The sequence below is a fragment of the Rousettus aegyptiacus genome, unplaced genomic scaffold, assembly GCF_014176215.1.
Source record: "Rousettus aegyptiacus isolate mRouAeg1 unplaced genomic scaffold, mRouAeg1.p scaffold_m13_p_3, whole genome shotgun sequence".
Lineage (NCBI taxonomy): Eukaryota > Metazoa > Chordata > Mammalia > Chiroptera > Pteropodidae > Rousettus > Rousettus aegyptiacus.
This window is the reverse complement of record NW_023416306.1, coordinates 72,503,976-72,516,805: the sequence shown is the minus strand read 5'-3', so window position 1 is coordinate 72,516,805 and position 12,830 is coordinate 72,503,976. Positions and strand designations below refer to the sequence as shown.

Below are 12,830 nucleotides of genomic sequence, written 5' to 3'. Positions count from 1 at the left end.
GACCATTTTTCAAGAAACTATCTTTATCCCATTGTATTACCTTTACTCTTTTGTCAAAGATCAGTTGACTCTATTTATGGGTGTCTACTTATGGGCTCTCTATTCTGTTCAATTAATCTATTTGTTTATTTTTTTTCAATACCACACTGTCTTAATTTGCATTTCTGCAAGATTATAGTAAGATTTAAAGTTGGATATCATCAGTCCTCCAACTTTGTTTTTCTTCTTCAGTACTGTGTTGGCTATTCTGCCTCCTCATATAAACTTTAGAATCAGTTTGTCGATATCCATAAAATAACTTGCTTAAGATTTTGATTGGGACTGCATTTTTTCTACAGATCAAGTTTGTAAAAAATTACATCTTAAGAATATTGAGTCTTCCTATTCATGATGATGAAATTGATTTAAATCTTTGATTTCACTCATCAGAGTTTTGTGGTTTTTTTCAAATGCCTCTTATACATATTATGTTAGATTTATACCTAAATATTTCATATTGTTAGGTGCTAATGTAAATGGCATTGTAGGAGTTTTTTTGCATTTAACATTTTATTTATTTTTTCCCTCCTCCTTTCCCTTTCCCCCCTGGTAACCACTAGTCCATTGTCCATGTCCATGAGTCTCTGTTGGTCCTGTCCATTTGTTGCTTTTAGGTTTATATACCACATATGTGATATCATGTGATTTTCAACTTTTCCGTCTGGCTTATTTTGCTTCATATGATTATTTCAAGGTCCATCCATGTTGTTGCAAATAGCTGAGTAATATTCCATTGAATATATGTACCACAGCTTCTTTAGCCAATCATCTATTGTAGGACACTTTGGTTACTTCCATGTCCTGTCCACTGTGAATAATGCTGTTATGAACGTTGGGGTACAAATATCTTTTCTAATATGAGTTTTCAAGTCTTTAGGGGTAAATACTCAGTAGAGGGATTGCTGGATCATATGGTAGATCAATTTTTAGTTTATTGAGGAACCTCCATACCACTTTCCATAGTGGCTGTACCAATTTGCAGTCCTACTAGCAGTGTATGGGGGTTCTTTTTTCTCCATATCCTCTCCAACATTTGTTATTACTTGTCCTGTTGATTATAGCCGTTCTAACAGGTGTGAGATGGTATCTCATTGTGGTTTTGATTTGCATTTCCCTAATACCTAGCGATGTTGAGCATCTTTTTACATATTTGTTGGCCATTTGTATGTCCCCTAGAGAGAAATGTCTGTTCAGGCCCTCTGCCCATTTTTTGATTGGATCATTTGTTTTTTTATCGTTGTTGTTATTGAGTCGTATGAGTTCTTTCTATATTTTAGATATTAGGCCCTTATTGGAGGTGTTGCTTTTAAATATATTTTCCCATTCAGATGATTATCTCTTTACCTTGTTGATGATTTCTTTTGCTGAGCACAGCTTTTTAGTTTGATGTAGTGTCATTCATTTATTTTTGCTTTTACTTCCCTTGCCTTTGAGGTCAAATTCATGACATCCTCTTTAAGTCCAAGGTCCTTGAGTTTCACTCCTATGTTTTCTTCTATGCATTTTATTGTTTCAGATCTCATATTCAGGTTGTTAATCCATTTTGAGTTAATTTTGGTGTGTGGTGATAGACAAGGGTCTAGTTTCATTCTTTTGCAGGTGGCTTTCCAGTTTTCCCAGCATCATTTGTTGCAGAGGCTTTCCTTTCTTCACCGCATGTTTTAAGCTTTTGGTTGAAAATTATTCGCCCATATAACTATGGGTTTACTTCTGGACTCTCTATTTTGTTCCACTGGACTGTGTGTCTGTTTTTCTGCCAATACCATGCCATTTTGATTACTGTTGTTTTGTAGTATAATTTGAAGTCAATCAGAGTGATGCCTCCAGATTTATTCTTTTTTCTTTGCCAATTTGGGGTCTTTTATGCTTCCATACAAATTTAATGATTTGTTGTTCTATTTCTTTTAAAAAATGCCAGTGGGATTTTGACAGGGATTGCATTAAATCTGTATAATGCTTTATGTAATAAAGTCATTTTAACTATGCTGATTCTTCCAATCCAAAAACACGGAATAACTTTCCATTTCTTTTTATCTTTTAATAGGGTCTTATAGTTTTCATTATATAGGAACTTCACTTGTTTCATTAAATTTATTCTTAGGTATTTTATTCTTTTTGTTGCAATTGCAAAAAGAACTATTTTTTCCAATTCTCTTTCTAATACTTCATTATTAGAGTATAGTAACGCTATGGATTTTTGAATATTGATTTTGTATCCAGAGACTTTACTGTATTTCTTATTCTTTCTAGTAGTGTTCTTGTGGAGTCTTTAGGGTTTCCTATAGAGGGAATAATGTCACCCACAAATAGTGACAATTCAACTTCTTCGTTTCCTATTTGGATGTCTTTTATATCTTTCTCTTGCCTGATTGCACTCGCTAGAACCTCTAATGTTGTATTGAATAACAGTGGCGATAATGGACAGACTTGCCTTGTTCCTGATCTTAGAGGGAAGGTTTTTAGTTTTTCACCATTAAGTATAATGTTGGCTGAGGGCTTGTCATATATGGCCTTTATGATGTTAAGGTACTTTCCTTCTATACTGATTTTGTGAAGTGTTTTGATAATAAATGAGTGTTGTATCTTGTTGAAGACTTTTTCTGCATCTATCGATAGGATAATATGATTCTTATTTTTTAAATTTGTTTATATGCTGTATCACATTAATTGATATGCATATGTTGACCCATCCCTATGCTCCTGGGATGAAGCCCACTTGATCATGGTGTATAATCTTTTTAATATGTTGGTGTATTCGGTTCCCTACTATCTTATTTAGGATTTTTGCATCTGTGTTCATTAGAGATATGGGTCTGTAGTTTTCTTTTTTGTGTTGTCTATACCAGGTTTTGTGATCAAGGTAATATTGGCCTCACAAAATGAGTTGGGAAGTATTTCCCCCTCTTCGATTTTTTGGAAGAATTTAAGGAGAATAGGTATTAAATCCTCTTTGAATGTTGGTAGAATTCACTTGTGAAGCCATCTGCTCCTGGACTTTTACTTTTTGGTAGGTTTTTGATGATTGTTTCAATTTCCATACTGTTAATTAATCTATTTAGATTTTCCAGTTCTTCTTGATTCAGTCTAGGAAGATTGTATTTTTATCAGTACTGGTCCATTTTTTCCAGGTTATTCAATTTGGTGTTACATACTTTTTCATAATGTTCTTGCATGATCATTTGTATTTCTGTAATATCTATCATAATTTCCCTTCTTTTGTCCCTGATTTTCTTTATTTGTGTCTTTTCTCTTTTTCGTTTAGTGACTCTAGCCAGGGGTATGTCAATTTTCTTAACCTTCTCAAAGAACCAGCTGTTTGTTGCATTTATTTTTTCTATTGTTGTTGTTGTTTTCAATTTTATTTATTTCTGCTCTAATTTTGATGATTTCTTTCCTTCTGCTGACTTTAGGCTTCATTTGTTCTTCCTTTTCTAGTTTGTTAAGATGAAGCATTAGGTTATTTGGGCATGTTCTTATTTTTGAAGATGGGCCTGTAATGATATGAACTTTCCTCTTATGACTGTTTTTGCTGTGCCCCAAAAGTTTTGATATGTTGTACTATCATTATCATTCGTTTCTCTGTATCTCTTGATCTCCCTTTTTATTTCTCCCCTGGCCCAGTTATTCTTCATTAGTATGTTGTTTAATCTCCATTTACTTGTGGTTCTTTCTGTTTTCTTTTAACAGTTGATCTCTAGTTTCAAAGCATTATGATCAGAGAATATGGTTGGTATGATTTTACTCCTCTTATATTTGTTGAGGCTATGTCTGTGTCCCAGCATGTGGTCAATCCTTGAGAATGTTCCATGTGCACTAGAGAAGAATGTTTAAGCAGCTGTTTTGGGATGAAAGGCTCAATTACATCCAGTTGGTCTAATGTATCATTTAAGAATTATTCCTTATTGATTTTCTATTTGGATGATCTGTCCATATCTAACAGTGAGGTATTTAGGTCCCCTGCTATGATAGTATTTTGGTCTGTTTCTCCCTTTAGTTCTGTTAGTATTTACTTTACATATTTCAGGGCTCCCTGATTGGGAGCATATAGATATTAATAATTATTATGTCTTCTTGGTATATGATTCCCTTTTGTCATTATGAATTGTCCCTCAGTATCTTTCTTTACCTTTTTTATTTTGAAGTCTATTTTGTCCAATATTAGTACTGCTACTCCCACTTTTCTCTGAATGCCATTTCCTTAAAATATCATTTTCCACCCTTTCACTTTGAGTTTATATTTGTCTTTGGAACTGAGATGTGTCTCTTGGAAGCAGCATATGGTTGGGTTTTGTTTTTTGATCTAATCTGCAACTCTGTGCCTTTTTATTGGTGAGTTCAGTCCATTTGCATCTAGGGTGATTATTGAAATATGAGGTCTTCTAATAGCCATTTTATCTTTTGCTTTCTGGTAGCTCGGTATTTTCATTGGTTCTTGTCATTGTGTTTCTGTTTTCTTTATTTTGATTTGTTTTTGTGGGTTTTCTCTCTGGCCCTTCTTATTTTATGTTATATACTTCAGTTCTAAACCTTTGGTGTGTGATTACCATTACAAATATGAAAAGGATAGCTGTATATATACAGTCATCCTTTTTCTTCTGCATGTGCTTTATCTCCCTTCCCCTTTGCGAATTTGGATCTTTGAATTCTCCCCTTTTTAATCATTGTTGTCTCATTTTGTCCTTATGAATGCTGAACATTCATTACTATCTTGCTGTAGCAAATCTCTTCTTATTTTAAGCTTATAATGCCCTGTTCGTAGTAAGAATTTCACTCCTCTGCTTTTATCAGCCTGCTAGTCACCTTATTTCTAATTATGCATTTTTTCTGTCATTTTGTTTTAGGCGAGTTAACTTCTTTAAGAATTTCCTGTAGTGCAGGCCTCGTAGTGGAGAATTCCCTCAATTTTTGTAAGTCCAGAAAGGTCTTTATTTCTCCTTCATATCTAAAGGAGAGTTTAACTGGATACATTATTCTTGGCTGGTAGTTCCTTTCATTTAATAGTTCAAATATTTGATTCCACTCTTTTCTGGCTTGTAGGTTTGTGCCGAGAAGTCCGATGATAATCTAATGGGTTTTCCTTTATAGATTATTGTCTTCCTTTCCCTGGCTGCCCTGAGAATTCAGTCTTTGTTGTTGATTTTTGATAATTTTAATACAATGTGTCTTAGTGAAGACCTTTTTGAGTTGAGATAATTAGGTGTTCTATTGACTTCTTGAATTCCAAGCTCCAGCTCCTTCCTTAAATTTTGGAAATTCTCATTAACTATTTGTCTGAAAATGCTTTCTAATCCCTGCTTCTTTTCCTCCCATTCGAGAATTCCCATTATTCTTATATTTCCTCTGCTGGTGGCGTCAGCTAGTTCTCGTATTTCTCTTTTATTTTTTTTTATTATTCAGTTTCTCTCGTCTTCTTTTTGACTTCTGTCTTCGATATCACTGTTCTTTTCCTCTATTTGGTTGACTCTATTTCCCAAGCTTGTTATTTCATTTTTCAACTCTTGAAGTGTGTTCTTTATATCCAAAAGATCTATTTGGATTTTTTGAGAGTTTCAGTCCCCTTGCTAAAGAACTCATTCTGCTCATCTAGTTATTTTTGCAATTCCTGAAATTATTAATATGATTCATTTCAGATCTCACTGAGTTTTTTCAAAAGTACCATTCTGAATTCTCTGCCATTTAAGTCACATATTTCTATGCCTGTAAACTTATTATCTGGAGATTTTTCTCTTTCTTTCTGAGCTGTCTTGTCACCTTGGTCGTTCGTGGTGTTTAATGGACTATTTCTCCACCTGGGCATTAATGAAAGTGTGTTCTGCTTTTTTGTTTGTTTGTTTGTTTGTTTTTCCAGAAAGAAGATTTATTATATAATGGTCTCTGGCCTGTTGCAAATAAGGTGTTTTTCTTCTGGCTTCCAGTAGATGGCATCTAAGCCTCTTAGATCTCTGCTTTATATAGAGTGTTAATAATGTCTTTTTTTTCCCTCTTTTTTTAAATGTTTAATCATGCTCGCTACCCTCAATCTCAGTTCCTGTCGTGTTAGTGACAGTTTTGGTAGCATCTCCTCAGATTTTCCTGAGTCTCTGTGGCATTCCGTCTTGGAAGGTGTGGGTGTAGGGGCTCTCTGGGTTGGGAGGTGGAGGCTAAAGCTGATCAGTCTCAGTTTAGCAACCATGGCTGATAAAAATCAACTGTTGTTTCTCTGCTGTTCCTGCTTTTCTGCCATTTCTTTTTCTCTGCCTTCTGCTCTGATTGGGCCATGCTGCTGGCTGTGTGGAACACACAGCGCTCTAAGGCAGGGCTGTTCAGGGAACTCTCCGCACCTTCTCCTCTCCCCTCCTCCTACAGGGAGCTCTGGCTGCGAGAGGCAGCTTCTTTGTTTCTCCTAGTCCACCACCTGACACCAGAAGTTCTGACCTGTGGCAGCTTTTATGTGCAGATCCCACACTCAGACATGCTGGTGTGCAGTTTGGGTGTTTTGTTGAGTTTTAGATGTTCAGTTACTGTTGTTTCAAGGGGAGAGATCTGGGGACGTCGCTTACTCCACCATGTCCAATCCAGTCTCTTGGCATTATGTTTTTTATTTCAATTTCCACTTGTTCATTGTTGGCATATAGGAAAGTAATTGACTTGTGTACATTAACCTTGAATCCTGAAACCTTGCTATAGCCTTTTATTAGTTCCAGAAGTTCTTTTATCGGTTCGTTTGGATTTTCTACATAGATAATCATGCCATGTATGAACAAAGAGTTTCGTTTCTTTTTTTTCCACTCTGTATACCTTTTATTCTCTTTTCTTGCCTTATTGCATTAACAAGGACTTCCAGTACAACATTGAAAAAGAGTAGTGAGAGAGCACATCTTTGTCTTGTACCACATCTTAGAGGGAAAGCTTTGAGTTTGTATCATGAATGGATTTTGCCAAATGCTTTTTGCACATTTATTGATATGATCATTGATTTTTCTTTCTTAGTCTGTTGATGCGATGGATTACATTAATTGATTTTAAACTGTTGAACCAAGCTTTCATACCTGGATAAATCCTATTTTGTCCGTGATATACAATTCTTTTTAGACTTTAAGTGATTTTATTTGCTAACATTTTATTAAGAGTTTCTGCATCTATGTTCATGAAACATTGATCTGTAGTTTTCTTTTCTTTTGTAACATCTTTGTCTGGGTTTGGTATTAGGGTAAGACTCATTGAATGAGTTAGGAAGTATTTCTTCTGCTTCTATCCTCTGAAAGAGATTTTAGAGAATCGATATTATTTTTTCTTAAATGTTTGGTAGAAAACATCAGAACCTATCTTAACCTTGTGATTTCTGTTTTTGGAAGACTGTTTATTTTTGATTCAGTTTCTTTAGTAGATATAGACGTATTCATATTGTCTATCTCTTCCTGTGTGGGTTTTGGCAGATTGTGTCTCTCAAGAAATTGATCCATTTCATCTAGGTCATCGAATTTATGAGCATAGAGTTATTCATAGTATTCCTTTATTATCCTTTTAATGTTCACAGGATCTGTAGTGATGTTCCCTTTTTCATTTCTAATATTAGCAATTTGTGTCCTTTCCTTTTTGATTTGGTTAGCCTGGCTAGAAGCTTATAATTTTATTGATCTTTTTTTTTTTTTAACTGACTTAGATTTCATTGATTTTCTCTGTTGATTTCTTGTTTTCAATTTCACTGATTTCTACTCTGATTCTCTTGATTTCTTTTCTTCTATTTACTTTGGATTTAATTTGCTCTTCTTTTCCTAGTTTCCTATAGTGAAAACTTCAATTATTGCTTTTAGATAGTTCTTCTTTTCTGACATATGTATTCGGTGTTATAAATTTCCCATTAAGCACTATCATGGTATCCCACAAATTCTGATAAATTACTACTGCATTTTCAATTAACCTAAAATATTTTTAATTTCTCTTGAGATTTCTTTTTTTATCCATATGTTATTTAGAAGTGTGTTGTTGAATCTCCATATATTTTGGGATTTTTTAGTTAGCTTTCTATTATTGATTTCTAGTTTATTTCCATTGTAGCTTGAGAGCAGACATTGTATGATTTCTATTCTTTTGAATTTGTTAAGGTGTGTTTTATCACCCCAGATGAGGTATACCTTCATGAATATTCCATGTGAGCTTAAGAAAAATGTGTATTATGCTGTCGGATGAAGTAGTTGAAAAATGCTAATTACATCTTATGGATTGATGATATTGTTAAGTTCAACTATGTCCTTACTGATTTTCTGCCTACTGGACTTGAGAGAGGAGTGTTGAGGTCTCCACCTATTATAGTGGATATTACATCTATTTCTTCTTGCAGTTCTATCAGTTTTGACTTAAGTAGTTTGACTCTCTGTTGTTAGCTGCCTACAGGTTAAGGATTTTTATACCTTCTTACAGAATTGACCTCTTTATCATAACATAATCATAATGTAATGCACTTCTTTATCCCTAATAACTTTCTTTACTTTGAAGTCTATTCTGTCTGAAACCAAGAAAGCTATCATTGCTTTCTTTGAATTACAGTTAGCATGTTATATTTTTCTCCATCAACTTAATTTTTTTTTAAGCAATGGGTTTTATTTTAGTAATTGCATCTATTCACAAATTGACCTCAGGTCATCGGATGTGTAAACAAAATGAGATTTTTGTTGTTGTTTAGAATCTTTAATTGAAATGATGGTAAAGGAAATAGATTTATCTTAAAATAAAACCAAATAGCTATTTTGGTCTAGATTAAGAGGTGACACCAAGTGTGAGATTCACATTTTGAGTGGCCACCTGTAGTGAGACTTTGATAATCTGGGGTTTGTCTATGATTCTGGCTGTACGGTCGCCCTTCTCTACAATTTCAATAATCCTTATTTGGTGACCATTACCGTATTTAGGGGACTTTATCTCTGCTAAGAACTAAGTGGTTTGCTCACAGGGTAAACAGATTAGAAAGTCTCCTGATGTCTTAAAACAGGCCCCATGCATGAGGCCAAACATGTTTCCACAGTCTTGCTCACAACAGCCATCTCAGCCAGAACAGGAAGGTTGTGAATCACTAAGGACCCCTTCTTCCTCCATTGTTTGGCTAAGTCCTGTGGTGGCCCAGAATTCCAAAGCCCCGGGATGTTGGTGGCAGTGTGGGCTTGGCTATGTGTGTGAATCCTGCATTTGTTCTGTTGAGCCTTGCCATGTTCATCATCACCTCCTGCTCTGCCAACTCCACATCTTCTTGGGTAACCACTAGCTTAATTTCATTCCTTTTTCAGGAATATCCAGACATTGGTGCATGGCCATGGCCACCTGTATTCCTAGGGGCTTTGTGAGCACGAGCACATCCCCAGGCATTGCTTTGTCTGGCACAATGAATTCATTAGGCTGGCAGACAGTTGTAGCCACTCCTCCCAAAACAATGCAGAGTTTAACACTGTTTGGCCACCCACTGCAGATGTTCCTGCCTCCTCTGCTGCATCTTTAAAACTCTGTGTAATTAGGAGTATCACTTTATCCCTTTCTCTGTTGGTCATTTTATTACCAATTCTAAAGAGCTTCTAAAGAGATTCTAAAGAGCTTCAGCATATTGTCACATTCTGTGACTGCATCCCCCACCCCCATCGAGAAAAAACATTGGCACATACTATCTTGCCCCTTGTGTAAGGGTCATCAATGATAGAATAAACATAATCTGCGGTCTGAACAAAAGAAAGAACATGATGCTTCAAAGGAATGACAGAAGTATCCATCCTAATGCCAGTCCTTGATATAAATGCTCCCCAAAACTGCTCATCTTCTTGGAAGTGGTTATCTTGTAAGGATTCCAGCAATTCCCGCAGGACATCTTGGGGCACTTTGCAGCCATTGCCCTTCAGTTCCATGAATCTGGTTAGCTGGAAGATCTTGTCCAAGTCATAACTTTCCAGGTTTAAGGACTCCCGCATAGACATGGTTCTTGGGCTCCTCCCCTCTATTTCCTAGGCCACTGGTTCCTTTGCCATCCATGGGTTTGCTTTGAGCCCTCTGCCTCCTCCCCAAAACAGCTGCTGTCGCTCTTATAATGCACCAGGAGCCTCAGGCTCCCTTAAACGTCCCCCAAATAAAATTGCCTCCTAACAGTGGTAGCAGAAGCAGTGGTGTGGAGGGCAGGAAAGCCAGGACTGCACAGGACACCTGGGGTGGCAGATCTGGCCCAGCTCTGAGGGCCCCTGTGAATACCAGGCCACTGCCTTCATCTATTTACTTTTAATCTATATGTCTATGTATTTAAAGTGGGTTTCTTGTATACAACATATAGTTGGATCATGTTTTTTAATTCACTCTAACGATTTGTCTTTTAAATAATAAATTTAAGCCATCAAAGTTCAAGTGATTATCGGATATAGTTGGATTAATATTTACCATATTTGTTACTGTTTTCTATTGATTTTCTTTGTTCGTTGTTCCTATTTTTGTCTTCTATGTTTTTTCTGCATTTCATGGTTTTAGTTGAGCAATTGATATGATTCAATTTTTTCTTCTTTTATAGCATATCACTTACTTTTTATTTTCATGGTTGTCTTAGAGTTTGCAATATCTTTTACAGTTAATCCAAGTTATCTTTCAAATAACACTACACCATTTTGTGGGTAGAGTAAGTACTTTATAATAACAAAATAATCCTAACTCCTTCCTCCTATCCTTGTATCATTGCTGTGATTCATTTTACTTGTATATAAGCTTATATAAATATATATCTACATATATATTTATGTATAAATATATATATAAGCAGACATAGTCAAATACATTATTATTTTGAACAAAGCATCATCTGTTAGATCAATTAAGGGTAAGAAAAGAGAAAGTTTTTATTTTACCTTCATTTATTCCTTCTTCAGTGTTTTTCCTTTCCTAATATAGATCTAAGTTTCTGGCCTGTATTATTTTTCTTCTATAAAGAACTTCTTTTAACATTTATTGAAAGGCAGGTCTCTGGCAACAAATTCCCTCAGTCTTTGTTAGTCTAAGAAAGGCTTTTTTCTCCTTCATTCTTGAAGGATAATTTACAGGGCACAAAACTCTAGGTTGATGAGTTTTTCTCTCAACACTTTAAGTATTTCACTCCACTATTTTCTTGTTTGCATGGTTTCTGATGAGAAGCTAGATTTAATGTTATCTTTGTTTCTCAAAAGATAAGGTGTTTATTTCCTCCAGCTTCTTTCAGGACTTCTTATTTATCTTTGATTTTCTGTAGTTTGAAGATGTTATGCTTAGATGTAGTTTTTTGGCATTTATTCTGCTTGGTGTTTTCTGAACTTTCAAGATTTGTGGTTTGGTGTCTGATATTGGAAAGAAATTCTTAGTCATTATTGTTCTAAATATTTTTTTCTTTCTTTTCCTGGTATTCCCTTTACATATTATGTTACACCTTTTGCAGTTGTCCTGCAGTCCTTGGATATTCTGTTATTTTTTAAAGTCTTTGTTCTTTTTGCTTTTCAGTTTTCAAGGATTCCATCGATATATTCCCTAGCTCAGAGATTCCCTCTTCAGCCATGTGCAGCTCATCAAAGGCATTTGTGATTTCTATTACAGTGTTTTTTGATACTGTATTTCTAATGCTAGTATTTCTTTTTGGTTCTTTCTTAGGATTTCCATCTCTCTGCTTACATTGTCTATTTATTCTTGCATGTTGTCTACTTTACTCATTAGAGCCCTTAGCAAATTAATTGTAATTGTTTTAAATTCTCAGTGTGATAATTCCAACATCCTTGCCATGTCTTGTTCTGACACTGGCTTTGTTTCTTCAAAATGTATTTTTTGCCTTTGGATATGCCTTCTAATTTTTATCCTGTGGTTAGAGAACAGGCCACATTCACTCTGAGGGATTTGGAGAACAAATGATGCTCACATGGAGCTTCTATCCCCATTTTGGTCACAGAGTGTTCCAGAAAATACCAATGGCATAGTTGGGCAGATGGGTGCCCTAGAGTCAAAAGAGCTTTCTTAGTTTTTGGCAAAGACACAAAGCAGCAAGTTCTCCATTGTGCAGAAAATGGCTTTAAAATGTTTAGAAAAAAAATAGGCTTATGGCCAAGTATGATTTTAATTTAAAAGGTGAAGGGTACAGCTACGGAACCTCTAAGAGCAAAAGTCAGACCTATAGGTGAGAACATAGAGGAATGAGGGTTTCTCTACAAATCCCGCTAATGCTGTTACTTGATACAAAGAACTTGTTAAAAAAATTTAACAGCCAAATATTTGAGTGGTTAGAAGTTGGATTCCTTTATACGTTTGATTAGGAAGGATCTCCCACTTTAGGGACAGTGCGACATTGTGGCACCTAACAACCAACGGGACCTGAGTTCCTGTCTGCTTTCTACATTACATTCAGTGAATGCCATCCCTTCGCCCTCATTAGTGAAGGGCATCAAAGTGTCTCCAAGGTCAAGTCCAACTTTGATATTCCTAGAATCATCAAAGGAGAGTTGCTGTGCTCCTGTTTCTCTGAGTCTGTCCCTCTCTTTCTTCTCAAAGAATGAGACAGAAAGATTGGATGCATCTATAGTAGAACACAAACAAGTACCAGTTGAAAATTCTCAGTTAAATAAACTCATGGCTCAGTCTAAAAACATCACACAGAGCACACAAATAGGTGAGAGAGCATCACTTCCCATCAGCTACCAGATCACCACAATCTCCCTCAATGCTTTGACAATCAAAAGTTATAAGAACTGACTTACAAGATGGTTAAAAATCAAAAGGTGTTTTGTGAGTCAGGGGACTTTCCTGAGAGGGCTAGCCACACTGGGAGTGGGAAAAACACT

At 35.5% G+C, this 12,830-nt stretch overlaps 1 pseudogene; it reads right to left on the bottom strand.

Annotated features, from left to right (window-relative positions):
• Nucleotides 1-7,782: 7,782 nt before the first annotated feature.
• Nucleotides 7,783-10,697, bottom strand: LOC107518082 (annotated as a pseudogene).
• Between the last annotated feature and the right edge of the window lie 2,133 nt (nucleotides 10,698-12,830).